The sequence below is a fragment of the Pseudophryne corroboree genome, chromosome 1 (genome assembly GCF_028390025.1).
Source record: "Pseudophryne corroboree isolate aPseCor3 chromosome 1, aPseCor3.hap2, whole genome shotgun sequence".
In the NCBI taxonomy this organism is placed as follows: Eukaryota; Metazoa; Chordata; class Amphibia; order Anura; family Myobatrachidae; genus Pseudophryne; species Pseudophryne corroboree.
Window position 1 is genome coordinate 1,077,778,191 of NC_086444.1, and position 18,936 is coordinate 1,077,797,126.

Below are 18,936 nucleotides of genomic sequence, written 5' to 3' on the forward strand. Positions count from 1 at the left end.
TCATTTCAGTCACAGTCGTGTGGCAGACCCTGTCACTGAAATGATGGGTTGGTTAAAGTGTGCATGTCCTGTTTATACAACATAAGGGTGGGTGGGAGGGCCCAAGGACAATTCCATCTTGCACCTCTTTTTTCTTTAATTTTTCTTTGCGTCATGTGCTGTTTGGGGAGGGTTTTTTGGAAGGGACATCCTGCGTGACACTGCAGTGACACTCCTAGATGGGCCCGGTGTTTGTGTCGGCCACTAGGGTCGCTTATCTTACTCACACAGCTACCTCATTGCGCCTCTTTTTTTCTTTGCGTCATGTGCTGTTTGGGGAGGGTTTTTTGGAAGGGACATCCTGCGTGACACTGCAGTGACACTCCTAGATGGGCCCGGTGTTTGTGTCGGCCACTAGGGTCGCTTATCTTACTCACACAGCTACCTCATTGCGCCTCTTTTTTTCTTTGCGTCATGTGCTGTTTGGGGAGGGTTTTTTGGAAGGGACATCCTGCGTGACACTGCAGTGACACTCCTAGATGGGCCCGGTGTTTGTGTCGGCCACTAGGGTCGCTTATCTTACTCACACAGCTACCTCATTGCGCCTCTTTTTTTCTTTGCGTCATGTGCTGTTTGGGGAGGGTTTTTTGGAAGGGACATCCTGCGTGACACTGCAGTGACACTCCTAGATGGGCCCGGTGTTTGTGTCGGCCACTAGGGTCGCTTATCTTACTCACACAGCTACCTCATTGCGCCTCTTTTTTTCTTTGAGTCATGTGCTGTTTGGGGAGGGTTTTTTGGAAGGGACATCCTGCGTGACACTGCAGTGACACTCCTAGATGGGCCCGGTGTTTGTGTCGGCCACTAGGGTCGCTTATCTTACTCACACAGCTACCTCATTGCGCCTCTTTTTTTCTTTGCATCATGTGCTGTTTGGGGAGGGTTTTTTGGAAGGGACATCCTGCGTGACACTGCAGTGACACTCCTAGATGGGCCCGGTGTTTGTGTCGGCCACTAGGGTCGCTTATCTTACTCACACAGCTACCTCATTGCGCCTCTTTTTTTTCTTTGCGTCATGTGCTGTTTGGGGAGGGTTTTTTGGAAGGGACATCCTGCGTGACACTGCAGTGACACTCCTAGATGGGCCCGGTGTTTGTGTCGGCCACTAGGGTCGCTTATCTTACTCACACAGCTACCTCATTGCGCCTCTTTTTTTCTTTGCGTCATGTGCTGTTTGGAGAGGGTTTTTTGGAAGGGACATCCTGCGTGACACTGCAGTGACACTCCTAGATGGGCCCGGTGTTTGTGTCGGCCACTAGGGTCGCTTATCTTACTCACACAGCTACCTCATTGCGCCTCTTTTTTTCTTTGCGTCATGTGCTGTTTGGGGAGGGTTTTTTGGAAGGGACATCTTGCGTGACACTGCAGTGACACTCCTAGATGGGCCCGGTGTTTGTGTCGGCCACTAGGGTCGCTTATCTTACTCACACAGCTACCTCAATGCGCCTCTTTTTTTCTTTGCGTCATGTGCTGTTTGGGGAGGGTTTTTTGGAAGGGACATCCTGCGTGACACTGCAGTGACACTCATAGATGGGCCCGGTGTTTGTGTCGGCCACTAGGGTCGCTTATCTTACTCACACAGCTACCTCATTGCGCCTCTTTTTTTCTTTGCGTCATGTGCTGTTTGGGGAGTATTTTTTGGAAGGGCCATCCTGCGTGACACTGCAGTGACACTCCTAGATGGGCCCGGTGTTTGTGTCGGCCACTAGGGTCGCTTAGCTTAGTCATCCAGCGACCTAGGTGCAAATTTTAGGACTAAAAATAATATTGTGAGGTGTGAGGTATTCAGAATAGACTGAAAATGAGTGTAAATTATGGTTTTTGAGGTTAATAATACTTTGGGATCAAAATGACCCCCAAATTCTATGATTTAAGCAGTTTTTTAGTGTTTTTTGAAAAAAACACCCGAATCCAAAACACACCCGAATCCGACAAAAAAAAATTCGGTGAGGTTTTGCCAAAACGCGGTCGAACCGAAAACACGGCCGCGGAACCGAACCCAAAACCAAAACCCGAAAAATTTCCGGCGCTCATCTCTACTCTGCACTGTACTCCTCCTATATAATACTGCTGGTCCCCAGTCCGAACAATAAAGCAGTGTGAGCACAGATATATGCAGCACACAGAGCACAGATATGGAGCGTTTTTCAGGCAGACAACGTATAATACTGGTGGTCACTGGTCAGCAAAACTCTGCACTGTACTCTTCCTATATAATATTGCTGGTCCCCAGTCCCCACAATAAAGCAGTGTGAGCACAGATATATGCAGCACACTGAGCACAGATATGGAGCGTTTTTCAGGCAGAGAACGGATAAAACTGGTGGTCACTGATCAGCAAAACTCTGCACTGTACTCCTCCTATATAATACAGCTGCTCCCCAGTCCCCACAATTAAGCAATAAGCACAAATATTTGCAGCCACATTAATAAACGGAGAGGACGCCAGCCACGTCCTCTCCCTAACATTTCCAATGCACGAGTGAAAATGGCGGCGACGCGTGGCTCCTTATATAGAATCCGAATCTCGCGAGAATCCGACAGCGGGATGATGATGTTCGGGCGCGCTCGGATTAATCGAGCCATACGGGAGAATCCGAGTATGCCTCGGACCCGTGTAAAATGGGTGAAGTTCGGGGGGGTTCGGTGTCCGAGGAACCGAACCCGCTCTTCACTAATATTTACTAAAGTGCAAGTTTCTAGAAGTGGAGCTGTTGCCCATAGCAACCAATCAAATGCTAAATTATTATCTTCTAGAAGGTGCTAGATAAAAAAGCATAATCTGATTGGTTGCTATGTGCAACATGTCCACTTCTTAAAACCAGCACTTTAGTAAATACACCCCTTACTGTTAACAATAAGAGATAGCTGAGACAATAGTTCTCTTATGACTACACTTTCCTTTGCTCTTCATAATTACAATAAATTCCATATACTGTATTAAGAATTATATTTAACTTGATCATGTTTTACTATAATAGAGCTATGTCTGTTACATAAAATAAAACATCTGATTAAACATAATCCTTTAGGATTATGTCTGGCTATTAATCAGCAGTTGATAAAGCTCACTTCTACTGCATAAACATTGATCATGAATGGTATAAACTGTGTTATTTATGTTTATATAACCTCCAAGTCACCCTGCTGGAAATACTGTTGTCTGAAAAATACATATAATCAGTGCCGTAACTAGGTATTTTGGTGCTGTGTGCAAGAAATGGCATTGCCCCCCCCCCCCCCCCCACGTAAGACAGGAGCAGTGCGCGCCACAGGCGCGCCCAAAAAATATAGGGGCGTGGCTTCATGGGGAAGGGGCGTGGTCACAAAATAATGCCAATTCATACTACGGTGCATAGTAGTCTCCATTATTCAAATTACGCTGCACAGTAGAGCCACTACACCGGGTAGAGCCCCTTTTTACAAATTACGGCAGAAGGCGTGCCTTTTTACACATTACGGCAGACAGCGTCCCCCTTTTTACACATTACGGCAGACAGTCCCCCTTATTACACATTACGGCAGACGGCATCCCCTTTTTTACACATTACGGCAGACAACGTCCCCCTTATTACACATTACGGCAGACAGCATCCCCCTTTTTACACATTACGGCAGACAGTCCCCCTTATTACACATTACGGCAGACGGCATCCCCTTTTTTACACATTACGGCAGACAACGTCCCCCTTATTACACATTACGGCAGACAGCGTCCCCCTTATTACACATTACGGCAGACAGCGTCCCCTTTTTGTACACATTATGGCAGCCAGTCCCCCTTTTTACACACTGCGGCAGCCAGTCCCCCTTTTTACACATTGCGGCAGCCAGTCCCCCTTTTTACACATTGCGGCAGACAGACACCAGAGAGAGAAAGAGAGAGAGAGAGAAAAAGAGAGAGAGAGACAGAAGGGGGGAGAGAGAGAAAAAAAGAGAGAGACAGAAAGAGAAAGAGAGAGAGAGAGAGAGAGAGACAGAAAGAGAGAGAGAGATATATACTTACCATCTCTCAGGCTCCTCGTGCTGGCAGAGATCCCGGGCAGCCGCAGGGGAGAAGGAGGAGGAGGGAGGGGGACTTGAGCCGCAGCAGCGCTATGTCATTGGTAGCGGCGCCGCTGCAGCACTCCCCTCTCCTTCCGTATTGGCTGGGCGCTGCTGAGAATGCTGGGATGAGGGAACCGCATCCCAGCATTCACAGCACTTCCGGGCAGCCAGTACAGAAGGAGAGGGTAGTGCTGCAGCGGCGCCGCTATCAATGAAATAGCGCTGCTGCGGCTCAAGTCCCCCTCCCTCCTCCTCCTTCTCTGCCTCCGGCTCTGCTCTCCCTCCAGCGCGGCGCACGGCACCCAGCAGAGGCGGCATGTAATGAGTCGATTTGACTCATTACATGCCGCTCGCCGTGCGCCCTCAGTGTAACTGCGCTGTATGCCAGGCACATAGGTAGTTACGGCGCTGCATATAATGGACATAGAGGAGCAGAGGTGTCTAAGGGTGCATACACACTTGCCGAGAAAATTAGCAACGTCGATCATTTTCCCCCTTCCCATCGACGATCGATTTGCGGCCCCATGGGTCGGCAATGATTGTTGCTGTCGGCAGTGCATGCATGCTCTATCTGGACTGTCGTCCAGCAACTGGATGCACGGCCGGCCGCTGCGTGACGTCACTGAGCGTTATGAACGGTCATATCACTCAGTGTGTACGGGCGGCCGCTGACCGCCTGGCCCGGGAGGGGAAACATTAGACGACATCGCTCATAGAGCGACATTGTCTAGTGTGTATGGACCATTACACCTGTAGAAGTTCATGTACCAAACTCCAGACCAGGGGTGTATCTACTGTTTGGCGAGGATGGCACTCGCCAGGGGTGCCCACCAAGAGGGGGCGCCGCCAGGCTGTGCCACCCGCGGCCAGTGCTGTCTGTCATCTAAGCTCAGTGATGCTTTTTTTTGTCTTAGAAGCATCAGCACTGGCCGAGAGGAGGGAGCAGCAGCGAGCACTATCTGACCATACGAATGATGTGAAAAGTGCAGCGCCAACCAAAGGGGGGAGGGGCACCCCCGGGTGAGATGGGGCACTTGCAGATGATGGGGAACCCGTGGGTGGGGGGCAGGACACCTGCGGCATACGCGCACGGAGGGGGGGGGTTCCGAGTACCTGGAAACCTCCCCCTGCGCTCCGATCTATCAGTGCACTCACATGACAGATGTTGAAGCTTCAGCTTCAGTCCGGGCGGCCGGCAAGACAGGCTGTCTGTGTGTGTAGAGCACAGCCTCTCTTTAGACTTACGTGGAGGCTGGGCTAACTAAACATAGGGGGAGCTGCAGAGTCACTTCCTCACCAGGCCAGCTCCTCTCAGGCAGTTCCCATGGGCCTTTGAGACAGAGACAGAACTGGCCGCGTGAGGAAGTAGGAAGTGACTCTGCAGCAACTTCGTGGCTCGCGTGCTGGAGGGGAGCTGGCTGATCGGGTGAGTGCTGACAGTATTCCCACCCCATGTCAGTATTCTCTCTCCCTGTCTGTCTCTCTCTCCATCTCTCTCCCTGTCTCTATCTCTCACCAAGTCTCTCTCTCTCTCTCTCTCTCTCTCCCTCTCCCTGTGTCTATCTCTCACCCTGTCTGTCTTTCTCTCCGTTTCTCTCTCTCTCCATCTCTCTCCCTGTGTCTATCTCTCACCCTGTCTGTCTCTCTCTCCGTGTCTCTCTCTCTCTCCAACTCTCTCCCTGTGTCTATCTCTCACCCTGTCTCTCTCTCCATCTCTCTTCCTGTGTCTGACTCTCTCTTTCTCTCACCATGTCTCCTGCTCCCTCCCCATGTCTGTGTCTGACTCTCTCTTCCTGTATCTGTCCCTCCCCATGTCTCTCTCTCTCTCTCTGTGTGTCTTTCCCTCCACATTTCATTCTCTCCACGTCTGTCTCTCTCTCTCCACATCTCTTTCTCTCCATACCCATGTCACACTCTCTCTCCATAACTGTCTCTCTCTCTCTCCCTGTCTTACTCCACATGTCTGTCTGTCTCCCTGCATGCCTGCCGCTCTCTCTATCCCTGTCTCTCTCCCCGCATGTCTGTCTGTCTGTCAGCTTCTCTGCATGTCTGCAGCTCTCTGTCTCTCTCTCCTTCCTCATGTTCCCCTCTCTCCCCATTTCTGTCTCCATAGGGGCAGATTTATTAAGCTTGGTGAAGTGATAAAGTGGAAGGTGAAAAAGGAATACACACACACACACACACACACACACACACACACACACACACACACACTTGAATTGGGTTGGAGTCTCTTTCACTCTCTATCTCTCTCTCTCTCTCCCTCTTCTCTCATATCTGGACACCCCCCCCCCCCCTAAAAATCCTGCATTTGCCCCCGTGAGTGGGGGGCAGGACACGCCCCCACAGGTAGGGGCACTCGCAGATGAGGGGTCACCCAGGGGTGGGGGCAGGGCACCCATGGCAAAAACTGTCAAAGGTCTTTGTAGCATTTACACACAGTACAGGCTGACTGATGCTGCACCTGCTCCACTACTGCCTGTCAATTTATAGTATGACATGCAGTGGAGCAGCTATGCCTGAAAGCCTGTACTGTAGTGTACACCACAGTACAGTCTCTGTAATGTACCTCAGGGGACTTTCTTTCAACCACGGCAGGCATAGAGTATCAGATGTCCAACAAGGCAAGCTCCTCCACCTCCTCCTTGGCAGAAGTGGGCCAGAGCAGAGACTTTACAGCTGCACCCAGTGACCCTCCCCTTATCTCATCCCTAACGTGACCAGTGGTGAGGTGATTACTGGGAGATTTCCATAGTGACTTGTAAATAGTGGCTGAAATCTTGAAGTCTGGAGAGAAGAGGAGCCTAAGGGCAGAGCCGGATTAAGGCATTGGGGGGCCCGGGGCTCTTAAGACAGGGGGGCGCTCAGGTCTAAAATTATATATATATATATATATATATATATATATATATATATATATATATATATATACACACACACACACACAATGTATCGTTTGAACTAGGGGAGTATCGGGTAGTTTGGATAAATTAGCAATTTTACATATATATAAATATATTTTTATATATATATATATATATATATATATATATACACACACACACATACGCTCACCTCAACCTAACCCTAATACTCCCACTGCAGCCTAAACCTAATTTGCACACAGATCACTTCACAGGTGGCACCAACCAAGGGCATATATAGTGGGTGCAGTGAATGCTGTTGCTATAGGACCTGGACCAGACCACCTGCAAGGCGCTCCTCCCCTATCCCTAGTTCACCCAGAGTGGAGCTAAGGGGAGGAGGGGGAAGGGGGGGGGGGGGGGCACAATGGGCATGTGCCCCTCTCTCTGAGTTATGACCCTGGTGAGGGCTGAAAATGCAAACTGATGCCAGACTAATCTGCATTATGAAAATGTAATACTAAGTCTATACTCATCCCAGTTTATGCCACTTTTAAAATAATAAAATAGCTTATGATCTTAATACAATAAGACCCCAACTATCCATCATATTATACAGCTTTTCAGTTATGTAGAATAAAATATATGCATATATCATATGACATAGGCCCTCATTCCAAGTTGATCGCTCGCTGCCGGTTTTTGCAGCGCCGCGATCAGGTTACTACTGCGCATGCGTATGCACCGCAATGCGCACGTGTGTCGTACGGGTACAAACAGCATCGCTGCTGTGCAATGCTTCTAATGACTAATCCATTTGCACAACCGATCGCAAGGAGATTGACAGGAAGAAGGCTGTTTATGGGTGTCAACTGACCGTTTTCTGGGAGTGGTAGGGAAAACGAAGGCGTGTCCAGGCGGTTGCAGGGCGGGTGTCTAACGTCAATTCTGGGACCGGACAGGCTGAAGTGATCGCAAGGGCTGAGTAAGTTCAGACCTACTCAGAAACTGCAAAAAACTTTTTCGTACCGCTCGGCTACACATGCGATCGCACACTTGCAAAGCGAAAATACACTCCCCCGTGGGTGGCGACTATACGTTTGCACGGCTGCAAAAAGTAGCTAACGAGCGATCAACTCGGAATGAGGGCCATGAGTTCTTAAACTCACTCCTCAGGACCCAAACAGTTCATGTTTTCCAGGTCTCCTCACAGAATCACAAGTGAAATGATTAGCTAATCCTGGGGGTATATTTACTAAAATTTGATTAAGGAATCATCTTTATGAATCTTCAAAATCAAATTTTGAAATCCCTTCCAAAATCGAATCTCAAATCCCCATTAAAATCCCCAGCACAATCGAATGCAAAATTGTCAGAACTTCCTAATTGCTTCCTATTGGTCCAAATGTATCATATGCACACTAATAAATGGGGAAGCTCTCTCTTTACACTGTTTTATACATGAAAACCTAAGTGATGTTTTTATTTTATTATTTTTTAAATAATTACAGCTGAAATATTTGGAAATAAGTTTAGCCCTAATCTGCCTTCCAGCCTGCTTTCCACTTTCTGTGCTCACACAGTCAGTAGGTATTAACAAAAAACAAACCTTTGCCTGCTTCCTGTTTATTGCAAAATCTGGGGGGAATAGTTTATACTTATGCTCAGCAGGATTTTGTGGATTTGACAATTGAGTCAGAAGCCAGGAGCAACAGCCATAGCCTTACCTTTTTTGGTGGAAGGGGAACAAATTAGAAGAAATATAGTAACAATTACAATTAGCTGCTTTATTAGCACATAATGGTATCTTACACAACAACCATCCCTCTGGCATTTGTCCCACAAGAAATTTTGCAGACAGGGATGAATTGCTGTGGATGTGGGCATCATGGGACAAACCAGGATAGCGAGTTACAGCACTCATGATTTTAAAATTCATTATATCATCCAGCCAAATTGGCCAATATTGTTCTCTGATGCTATCTATTGCACATGAATGGAATATAAGTCTGTCTATAAGTATACATATGTGCACTATTAAACTCATAGAGCTGGTGATGGTGCTCTGATTGATCCTCCAGGGTTATCTCAGTCAGGTGATGATTGGCATTGTGCAGGTAGGTGCACAACATACCATAACCTTGGACATCCATTATTACTACTTCCACACTGCCCTTCATACCTTTGGGTACTTAAAATGTCATCACTATCAATGTCCTATCATTAGAATGGTGTTAAAAAGCCAAAATCAAATATCTAACATTATTCTAAGCATTTGGGGATTTGAGGTTCGATTTTGAGTTAGACTTCAAATCGATTTGCAAATCGAATTTTAGTAAATGAGGGGATTTTTTTGTTGGGCTATGGAAAGACATCGATATTTTTCAGTAATTCAATTTCCATTGGGATGTGAGTTGAATTTAGTGATAGAATCGATTTTACATTCAATTTGATCTTTAGAAAATCTGTTCAATCCAAATCGAATGAAAATCTATGGGAAACCGAATGCCAAAAATCCCTTCTAAATCAAAATTGAATGATAGTAAATTTTGCCCCTGAAGATCTTTTAAAATGTGTCGGTGAGTAATGATTACACCTGTACACCTGCTGGGTGACCTGAAAAGGTGTACTGTCTAAGGACTGAGTATGAGAAACGCCGTCATATACTGTAATACAGTCCACTAATGTGCTGCCTCATGGAAACATTGGAAAATTGTAGCCATTTCATCTTTTATCCTAGCACACATATTGGTGGTCTAAACATTGTGGTATATTTTTGGCTACTCTGCTATTAGAATGAACATTGTGTATGACAACAGAAAACATACATATATAACTCTAAGATATTATGTAATGTGATGTAAAAATTGTCAAGTGTCACCAACCCAATTTTATTATCTATCTATCTATCTATCTATCTATCTATCTATCTATCTATCTATCTATCTATCTATCTATCTATCTATCATCCGGATACCAGATCATTAACCTTTTGGAGATAACTAGGTTTCCATGAGAAGAGTCCTCACCATTCAGAAGTCACAACACCTGTGCTCCAACACTTGTGGATCTGGAAATGACATCTCGTAGCATTTAACATTCAAATAGCAATACAGTCCAGTTATTGCCCCCAGTTGGAGCACTGTATGAATGTCACCTTCTCCTAGTGGTCATGTCTCTAAAGGGCCCCATACACTAGAACGATTTTGCTCAATTTCAGCTCAATTCAGTCATTCGGGCCCATATATAGGGGGAAATCGTGCATTTTTGCTGTGTATCCAATCCGATCCGCGGCCCCGTGAGCGTCGGGTCGACTCCTCCAGGTCGTTGGTGCTGCACTCGTTATTTGTCGTGATCAAATGGAATAATATGGAATCGAACGGAAATAAAGTGTGGTTTTTGTGCTCGCGATATATCGCATGCGATCTATCGTAGGAAGTTTGAAGCACCCTAATCCAGCCCATCAGATGTATCTGATGGTACCTGTGAATGCATGCTATACATCCCATGCGATATTTAGGCACATGACATATCGTATGTGATGTATAGCATGCTCAAAAAAGTCAAATTGTACCAACTCGTTTGGAATCATATGTAAACGTTCCTGGAAGAGTTCAAGGGAAATCTCCCCAACTTCAGCCTCTAGACATATTGTTGTAGTGTATGGGGCACTTAAGAGGCACTGCAAAACTGGATTATGTGAGTTCTCCCGAATCCCGAAGGTCCTTGGCACAGTGAGGAGGAGATGTTGGCTACTAATTACATGTAGTTGTAATTGCTTGTTAGTCCATCTTTATACTGTACTTAACCTGTACATTATAAAAGATGATACACTGTAACCAGTGAAATTGGCTTTAATAAAACGACTGAAGGACAGTTACTTTTTGTTTCTTTTAATCCTTTCAGTTGTCTCCAAAAAGGTTAATGATGAGGAGTGCCAACTCCTTGGGAAAAGCCATCATTAACCAGTAATGGAGATTACTACAGCATGAGCACGTTCCTCACCCAAATGACCACTTTCCATAGTCAAAGAAAGCGCTGTGAAATAGCTGCTCATTAATTTTTTTTCTAAGAGGTAATTTTGTTACGTATGCCATTAGAATGAATGTGTGAAACTGTCCTGGATAGCACCATCTGAAATTAATGAGTTATGGTTCCCCTTTATGATATACTAGTTGACAGAAGTCTAATGATATTATAGGTTCATCAGGGACAACTACTTTCTCTAGATGTTTCTGTACTTAAGCTTCATGGTCAAAGTCATTGAGTGCTGGCAATTTCCTGTACTCTTTAGCAGATTTTGACATTAATAGATACTATAATGGTATGAATGTGCTGTAACCACAGAGGGCAGGCTTGGATTAAAGTGAAAAGTGTTTAATACAGAATGGTTTATGCCAGAGCCGGATTAAGAGGGGGGTCCCGGGGATAAGTACCCCGGGCCCCCTTTTTTGAAAGGGCCCCCCGTCGCAGATCGGAACAGAGATCCGATCTGCGGTATTGCGCTGCGCTCCCGGGAACCGGCGACACACGCAGCGGCAGGGCTGTCCTGTCCCTGGCGGCTCTGGCTCCAGGCGGCGGCTTCACAGGCTGTGATGGAAGGACAGCTGAGCGACGGCTCAGCTGTCCAATAACGTGAGGAGCAGCAGCAGCCTGCGGCTCAGACATTGGCTGCCACTGGGCGCGCAGGCTGCAGAGAAGGAGTAGGGAGGACAGCCGCGTGAGGACTCCGTGGAGGCAGCAGCCAGCCCAGCACCCTTTCTCAGCCAGGCTAGCCAGCTCTCAGACTCCTAAAAAAAACGTAAGGCTGCGTAATTTACATTATGTACTGGGTTTTAATATATATATATAAATATATATATATATATATATATGTATATATATATATATAAAATGTATATATATATGTGTATATATAAATATGTGTGTATATAATATATATATATATCGTGTGTATATATATATATATATATATGTGTGTATATATAAATATGTGTGTGTATATAATATATATACATATCATATATATATATATATATATACATACATACACACACACACACACACACACACACACACACACGTGTGGGTGTATGTATATGTATATATGTGTGTGAATATATATATGTGTATATGTGTGGTGTGTGTGTGTGTGTGTGTGTGTGTGTGTGTGTGTGTGTGTGTGTGTGTGTGTGTATATACACCCCCCCTTTGAATAGGGGCCCCACTGTCTTAAGTACCCCGGGCCCCCCATGGTCTTAATCCGGCTCTGGTTTATGCCCAATTTATAAGAGCTAGATAATTACATCTATCCTTGTTTGCCATGTACTTGTTTTCATGGCTGCTTTTGCAAAGGCACTTTAGAGAGACCAACTTAGTAAATTCATGTATGACTTATAATGCATTGTGATGTTGTCCTACTTCATCCTGGAGGCATGTCTAACTCGACCCATGTCACATCTATGGCTACCCTGTGGGGTGTCCCACACTAGTCAGACTTTCCCACATGCCTCTCAGACTCCTTACCTGCAGGACCATAGAGAGGATGGGCTCGGGTACTTTGATGTGACGTGGCCTAATGTAAGGAGGTGTGGCCACCCCCCACCACCACCACCCAAAAAAAGTAGAGTTAGCATTTGTGGTGTCTCAAAGCCAGAGGAGGCTGCCATTATGCCCCTCAGCCAGTGAAGATCAAAGGAGGGGCACAATCAGTGCAATCGCTCCAAGGCAGAAGAAGCGGCACTGCCAGGTCCTGGGGGTGGAGAGCAGCTAGGCTCGGGTATTTAGTACCCATTCATCCCCTCTCTGCGCCACTCTTATGTGCCCCTACGTGTCTCTCAGGTATCCTCAAATGTCACTCAACCAGCAAACATGCCTGTCAGATATTTCAGAATGCCACTCATACCAACCTACATGCCTCCCAGACCTCCTCCCATGCCCCTCAGATGCCACAAAAGCCACTCAGAGCTCCTCACATGCCTTTGACGCCTTTACACGTGCCAACCAGACTGCCCCACATGCCCCCATACCTCTCTACATATCACTCAGTCCTCCTCACATGCCTCTAAAGCCATAATATGGCATCTGCACCATAACATATGTATCAAATAATACATAGCCCACGTCTGCATTCCTAGGAAGAGGAACGCAGCTTCCACAGTTGTGGAAAGCTTTTGCTTTTCTCCTGTCCATTCTATACAGTATCCTATGGCATCAATCTTCTACCATGTAATACCCGCCGTATAATAGAAACAACAAACGTATTCTATCAGCAATTTAAATGCTAATGGATGTTGTTATGACAGCAGGGCCGGCAACAGAAATCTTGGGGCCCGGTACATTGATTTCTCTGGGGCCCCTTCAGATCATTTATACATATATCATATATACATATATTCTCTGGGGCCCCTTCAGATCATTTATATATATATATATATATATATATATATATATATATACACACACACACACACTGCTCAAAAAAATAAAGGGAACACTAAAATAACACATCCTAGATCTGAATGAATGAAATATTCTTATTAAATACTTTGTTCTTTACATAGTTGAATGTGCTGACAACAAAATCACACAAAAATTATCAATGGAAATCAAATTTATTAACCCATGGAGGTCTGGATTTGGAGTCACCCTCAAAATGAAAGTGGAAAAACACACTACAGGCTGATCCAACTTTGATGTAATGTCCTTAAAACAAGTCAAAATGAGGCTCAGTAGTGTGTGTGGCCTCCACGTGCCTGTATGACCTCCCTACAAGGCCTGGCTACAACGCCTGGGCATGCTCTTGATGAAGTGGCAGATGGTCTCCTGAGGGATCTCCTCCCAGACCTGGACTAAAGCATCCGCCAACTCCTGGACAGTCTGTGGTGCAACGTGGTGTTGGTGGATGGAGCGAGACATGATGTCCCAGATGTGCTCAATTGGATTCAGGTCTGGGGAACGGGCGGGCCAGTCCATAGCATCAATGCCTTCGTCTTGCAGGAACTGCTGACACACTCCAGCCACATGAGGTCTAGCATTGTCTTGCATTAGGAGGAACCCAGGGCCAACCGCACCAGCATATGGTCTCACAAGGGGTCTGAGTATCTCATCTCGGTAATGGCAGTCAAGCTACCTATGGCGAACACATGGAGGGCTGTGCGGCCCCCCAAAGAAATGCCACCCCACACCATTACTGACCCACTGCCAAACCGGTCATGCTGGAGGATGTTGCAGGCAGCAGAAGTTCTCCTTGGCGTCTCCAGACTCTGTCACGTCTGTCACATGTGCTCAGTGAGAACCTGCTTTCATCTGTGAAGAGCACAGGGCGCCAGTGGTGAATTTGCCAATCTTGGTGTTCACTGGCAAATGCCAAACGTCTTGCACGGTGTTGGGCTGTAAGCACAACCCCCACCTGTGGACGTCGGGCCCTCATACCACCCTCATGGAGTCTGTTTCTGATCGTTTGATTAGACACATGCACATTTGTGGCTTGCTGGAGGTCATTTTGCAGGGCTCTGGCAGTGCTCCTCCTGTTCCTCCTTGCACAAAAGCAGAGGTAGCGGTCCTGGGTTGTTGCCCTGCTACGGCCTCCTCCGCGTCTCCTGATGTACTGGCCTGTCTCCTGGTAGCGCCTTCATGCTCTGGACACTACGCTGACAAACACAGCAAACCTTCTTGCCACAGCTCGCATTGATGTGCCATCCTGGATGAGCTGCACTACCTGAGCCACTTGTGTGGGTTGTAGACTCCGTCTCATGCTATCACTAGAGTGACAGCACCGCCAGCTTTCAAAAGTGACCAAAACATCAGCTATAAAGCATAGGAGCTGAGAAGTGGTCTGTGGTCACCACCTGCAGAACAACTCCTTTATTGGGGGTGTCTTGCTAATTGCCTATAATTTCCACCTGTTGTCTGTTCCATTTGCACAACAGCATGTGAAATTGATTGTCAATCAGTGTTGCTTCCTAAGTGGACAGTTTGATTTCACAGAAGTGTGATTGACTTGGAGTTACATTGTGTTGTTTAAGTGTTCCCTTTATTTTTTTGAGCTGTGTATGTATATATGTATATATATATATATACGAACAAAACACAGCGTCACTCCAGGGCTTATGTAAAAAATCTGTGTATTAACAAATCACTGTTCCAACGTTTCGGGGCCCGCAGCCCCTTTGTCAAGGTGTGAATAAGTGAAAGTGACAAACCTCTTACCTTTAAAGCTGTGATCCACCACGTGTGCGGCAGAGTATTCCCCGCGCTGCTCAATCGCTCCGGGACCCGAGGGGTTTCCGGTGCTGGGCTAGTGACGCCACATCCGCGCCGACTCACCGCTTCCGGTCTCCCGTTGCCATGGCATCACGCTTGGTCCCTGGCCCGGTTGCCAAGGCAACCTAGCAACTTTCCAATGCGCTAACGCGCCGGGGCCTAGGGTGCAAAATAGTGACAATAGTGAGGAAAACATCAGTGTACATGCCCGCATTGATACATGCTTTAAACGTAACTGCTACTATTATCTGCATGACTTACTATGTATTATTGCTATTCTAGTACTTGGGGTCAGCAGGTCACCATAGTCTACCTATCACAGTTGTATTTGCATTCATACTGGTGGCTAACTTAATGGCATAGTAAATCAGCTCTAACCACCACCTCTACAAGCATTGAAAATGGAAGGGAGTAGCGAATAGATGCTGAGGCTACCCTTCACCAGTTACTCCTAGAACCCCGTGTACCTCTCATAAATATACTAGGGCCTTAAGGCCTAGATAGTTCAGTATCTTCTCATGGTTCAGATTCTCCCCAACGAATTCCACAGAATTTGATCATTGAGGCCCTTCGGTTTTGTTGTCTCTAGCTTGAAGATCCATCTCGCCTCCAGTTTTAACAATTTTCCATTCCTGTCACCCCCTCTCAAATTACTGGGCACATGATCAATCACCATATGTCTTAATGAACTAAGTGGGTGCTGCTTCTCAGCAAAGTGTTGAGCTACTGGTTGCTGCGATCTTCCACTCTTAATTGCCGCGGAGATGGCAGAACGGTGAAGTGCCATCCGTTGTCGCAAATTTCTAATGGTCTTACCCACGTAGCCAAGTCCACATGGGCATACGATGAGGTACACTACATGGGACGTGGTGCAGGTCAGAATGTGGCGGATATTAAAGGTACGATCTTTACTTGGATGCTTGAAAGAGGTTCCCACCAACATAGATTTACAGGTTGTGCATCCCAGGCACTTGTAGCACCCTGGTGCTTTACTCAGAAAATTCTTCGGTGTCTCAGTTCCAAAACCTGTGATGTCAGAATGGATCACGTTGTCTTTGATGTTTCTTCCCCTTGTGAAGCAACACATGGGTCTTTTAGATCTGAAACATCTGAGTTTCTCATCACTTGCCACTATGGGCCACAAAGCTTTAGTAGCTCTTTGGGCTACCGGACTAGAAGTACTGAATTTACTAGTCCATGTTATCACATCTTTGGAACTCCTCTCAGATTTAATGAACAACTTCTCTCTTTCCAGGTTGAGGACTTCCATTTTCTGTTCCTGTAATATTTTTGCGTCATATCCTCTTATTTTGAACCTCTCTACCACTTTGTTCAATTCAGCCTCCAGTGTAGCGTGGTCACTGTGGATTCTAGCTGTTCTCAATAGTTGTGACCTAGGGAGGCCCCTAATAAGAGGTTTTGGATGGTGGCTATCTGCCCTTAATAGTGTATTTTTGTCTATTGGTTTAGAGAAGAGGGTGGTAGAAATAAGGTTATCCGTGATTCTTACTGTGACGTCCAGATAATTCATGCTTGCAGGGTCATTGAGGTATGTAAATTTAATATGCGTTGCTTGCATATTAATGTCCTCCATCATTTGCTTAAATAGCTCAGTTGGTCCTGTCCACAGCATGACCACGTCATCAATGAGCAGGCAGTATAATAGGATGTTCTGGGCCCTGTCTCTGTTATCAAAAAACAGTTTTCTTTCTTCCTTAAACATAAAAATGTTAGCGTACGCCGGCGCTACGCTACTGCCCATTGCACACCCGTTTTGCTGTAGGAAAATTTTTCCATCGAATAGGAAGTAGTTCCTATGCAGTGTCAGGGACAAGAGCTGCAAGAAGAGATCCACATCCACGTCCTTCATGTTCTCATCAATTAGGAATTCTCTGGTAGCTTGTAGCCCCTCATTGTGAGGTATACTAGTATAGAGGCTACAGACATCCATCACGCACATTTGAGTGCCTTGTGGGATGGTCCCTATGTTGTTAAGTCTAACCAGGAAGTCAGTTGTATCATTGATGAATGTGGGTTGCTTAACCACCAGTGGTTGTAGCACACTATCTAGAAACTGTGCAATTGGTTGGTACAAAGAATCCCTTGCCGAAATGATCGGTCTTCCGGGTGGCCTTGTGCTGTTTTTATGGATTTTCGGAGTAGTGAACAGGACCAGTACAACAGGGAACCTCTGTGTAAGCGCTGTCTGCATCTTAGGGGAAATTTTGCCCTCTTGTTTGGCCTCCTCTAGGGTCGCATCCAGTTCTAGTTTATACTGGATGGTGGGGTCTCCCTCTAGCTTGCTATATGTAAGAGTGTCACCCAGTTGTCTGTAGATTTCTTCCTGGTAGTCACTTACATCCTGTATTACTAAACCCCCTCCTTTATCTGCCTGTCGGAAAATGACATCCTTATAATTGCTCGGGTTCCTCAAAGCCTCTCTCTCTTCTCTTGTCATGTTGTTCCTCTGCTGGGTAGGGGTCTTGATGTAACGAGATACTGAATCATCCAACAGTCGTGTGAAAGTCTTCAGGGAGTGGTTGGTAGAAGGTGGGTCAAAGGATGAAGCTGATCGTGCCGACAAAATTGTTTCAAATATCGTGGGAGTAGTTTGTACATTATTGGAGTCTTGGAAATGTTCCTGGAGTCTTAATTTCCGAGCAAATTTATGCAGATCATATTTCCATGTGAAGTCATCATGTTTGTTCGTCGGGATGTAAGACAGACAACCTTTTATTCAGGACTGCAATCTCTGGTGGTGTAAACGTCCTAGACGAAAGATTAAAAATCATGCTTTGTTCTTGGCCGCTCGGCTTCTGTAATCTCTTGCTCTGGCCCCCTCTGCGGGTGGGCATCCTCTTGCTCTTTGGGCCTTCGCCTGCTCTCCCCCTAATGGGATGCCACCTGGGATGGTAGTATCATCTGAGTCTGGGGCCATGAATTCACTGTCGCTGTTAGAGGAATTGCTCAGTTTCATGCCTCCTTCTCTCTTCTTTCTCCAATCTCTCTTAAACGTATAACTCCGTTGGGTAGGTCTTTGGGTGTCCTCTCCCAGGAGCCATCTATATACTTGGTTGTCTTCGTAGTCACTTTTTACAATAAGGTGCTTATTCCTCTTAAATCTGATTAATTCCTTTTTGTACAGGTCACATTGGGTCTGGAGTTTCTTCATCCAGTCCTGGGAGGAATCTTCCTTAAGTGTTTTCAAATTGTCCTTTTCAAAAGACAAAATCTTTTCTTTAGTCACTCTCAGTTCCCTTCCAACTTCCTCCACAACCAACAACACAAGGTCCAGGCTGCATTTGTTAAGGATTCCTGTCCATTTCTGACAGAATTCCGGGTTAAATCTCCCTAGTGTGGGAACATTCCTTATCCTGAACCCCCTAGGGATCATTTGTTCCCTATAATATTGTGATAATGAGATCCCGTGCATTAGATAGTCTGTCTCTTTTTTCTTTAATTTCAGCAGTTGGAAAAAGGTATCCTGGGCATCCAACTGGAGGTCAGCCTCCGGAAGGGCGTCCTTGAATAGAAGCCTATCTGCATCACCTTCGTTGAAGCTGAATAAACCCCCCTTAGGAGGTAGGGACATCTGATTCAACTGTAGTCCACTACGGGGACCCTGGCTGGGAAGCTCCATGCCAAAGAGTTGACCCTCCATTGCTGTTGTATCCATGGGGCATGTGCTGATGTGCTTACAAGTGTTTAGTGCAATAGTGCC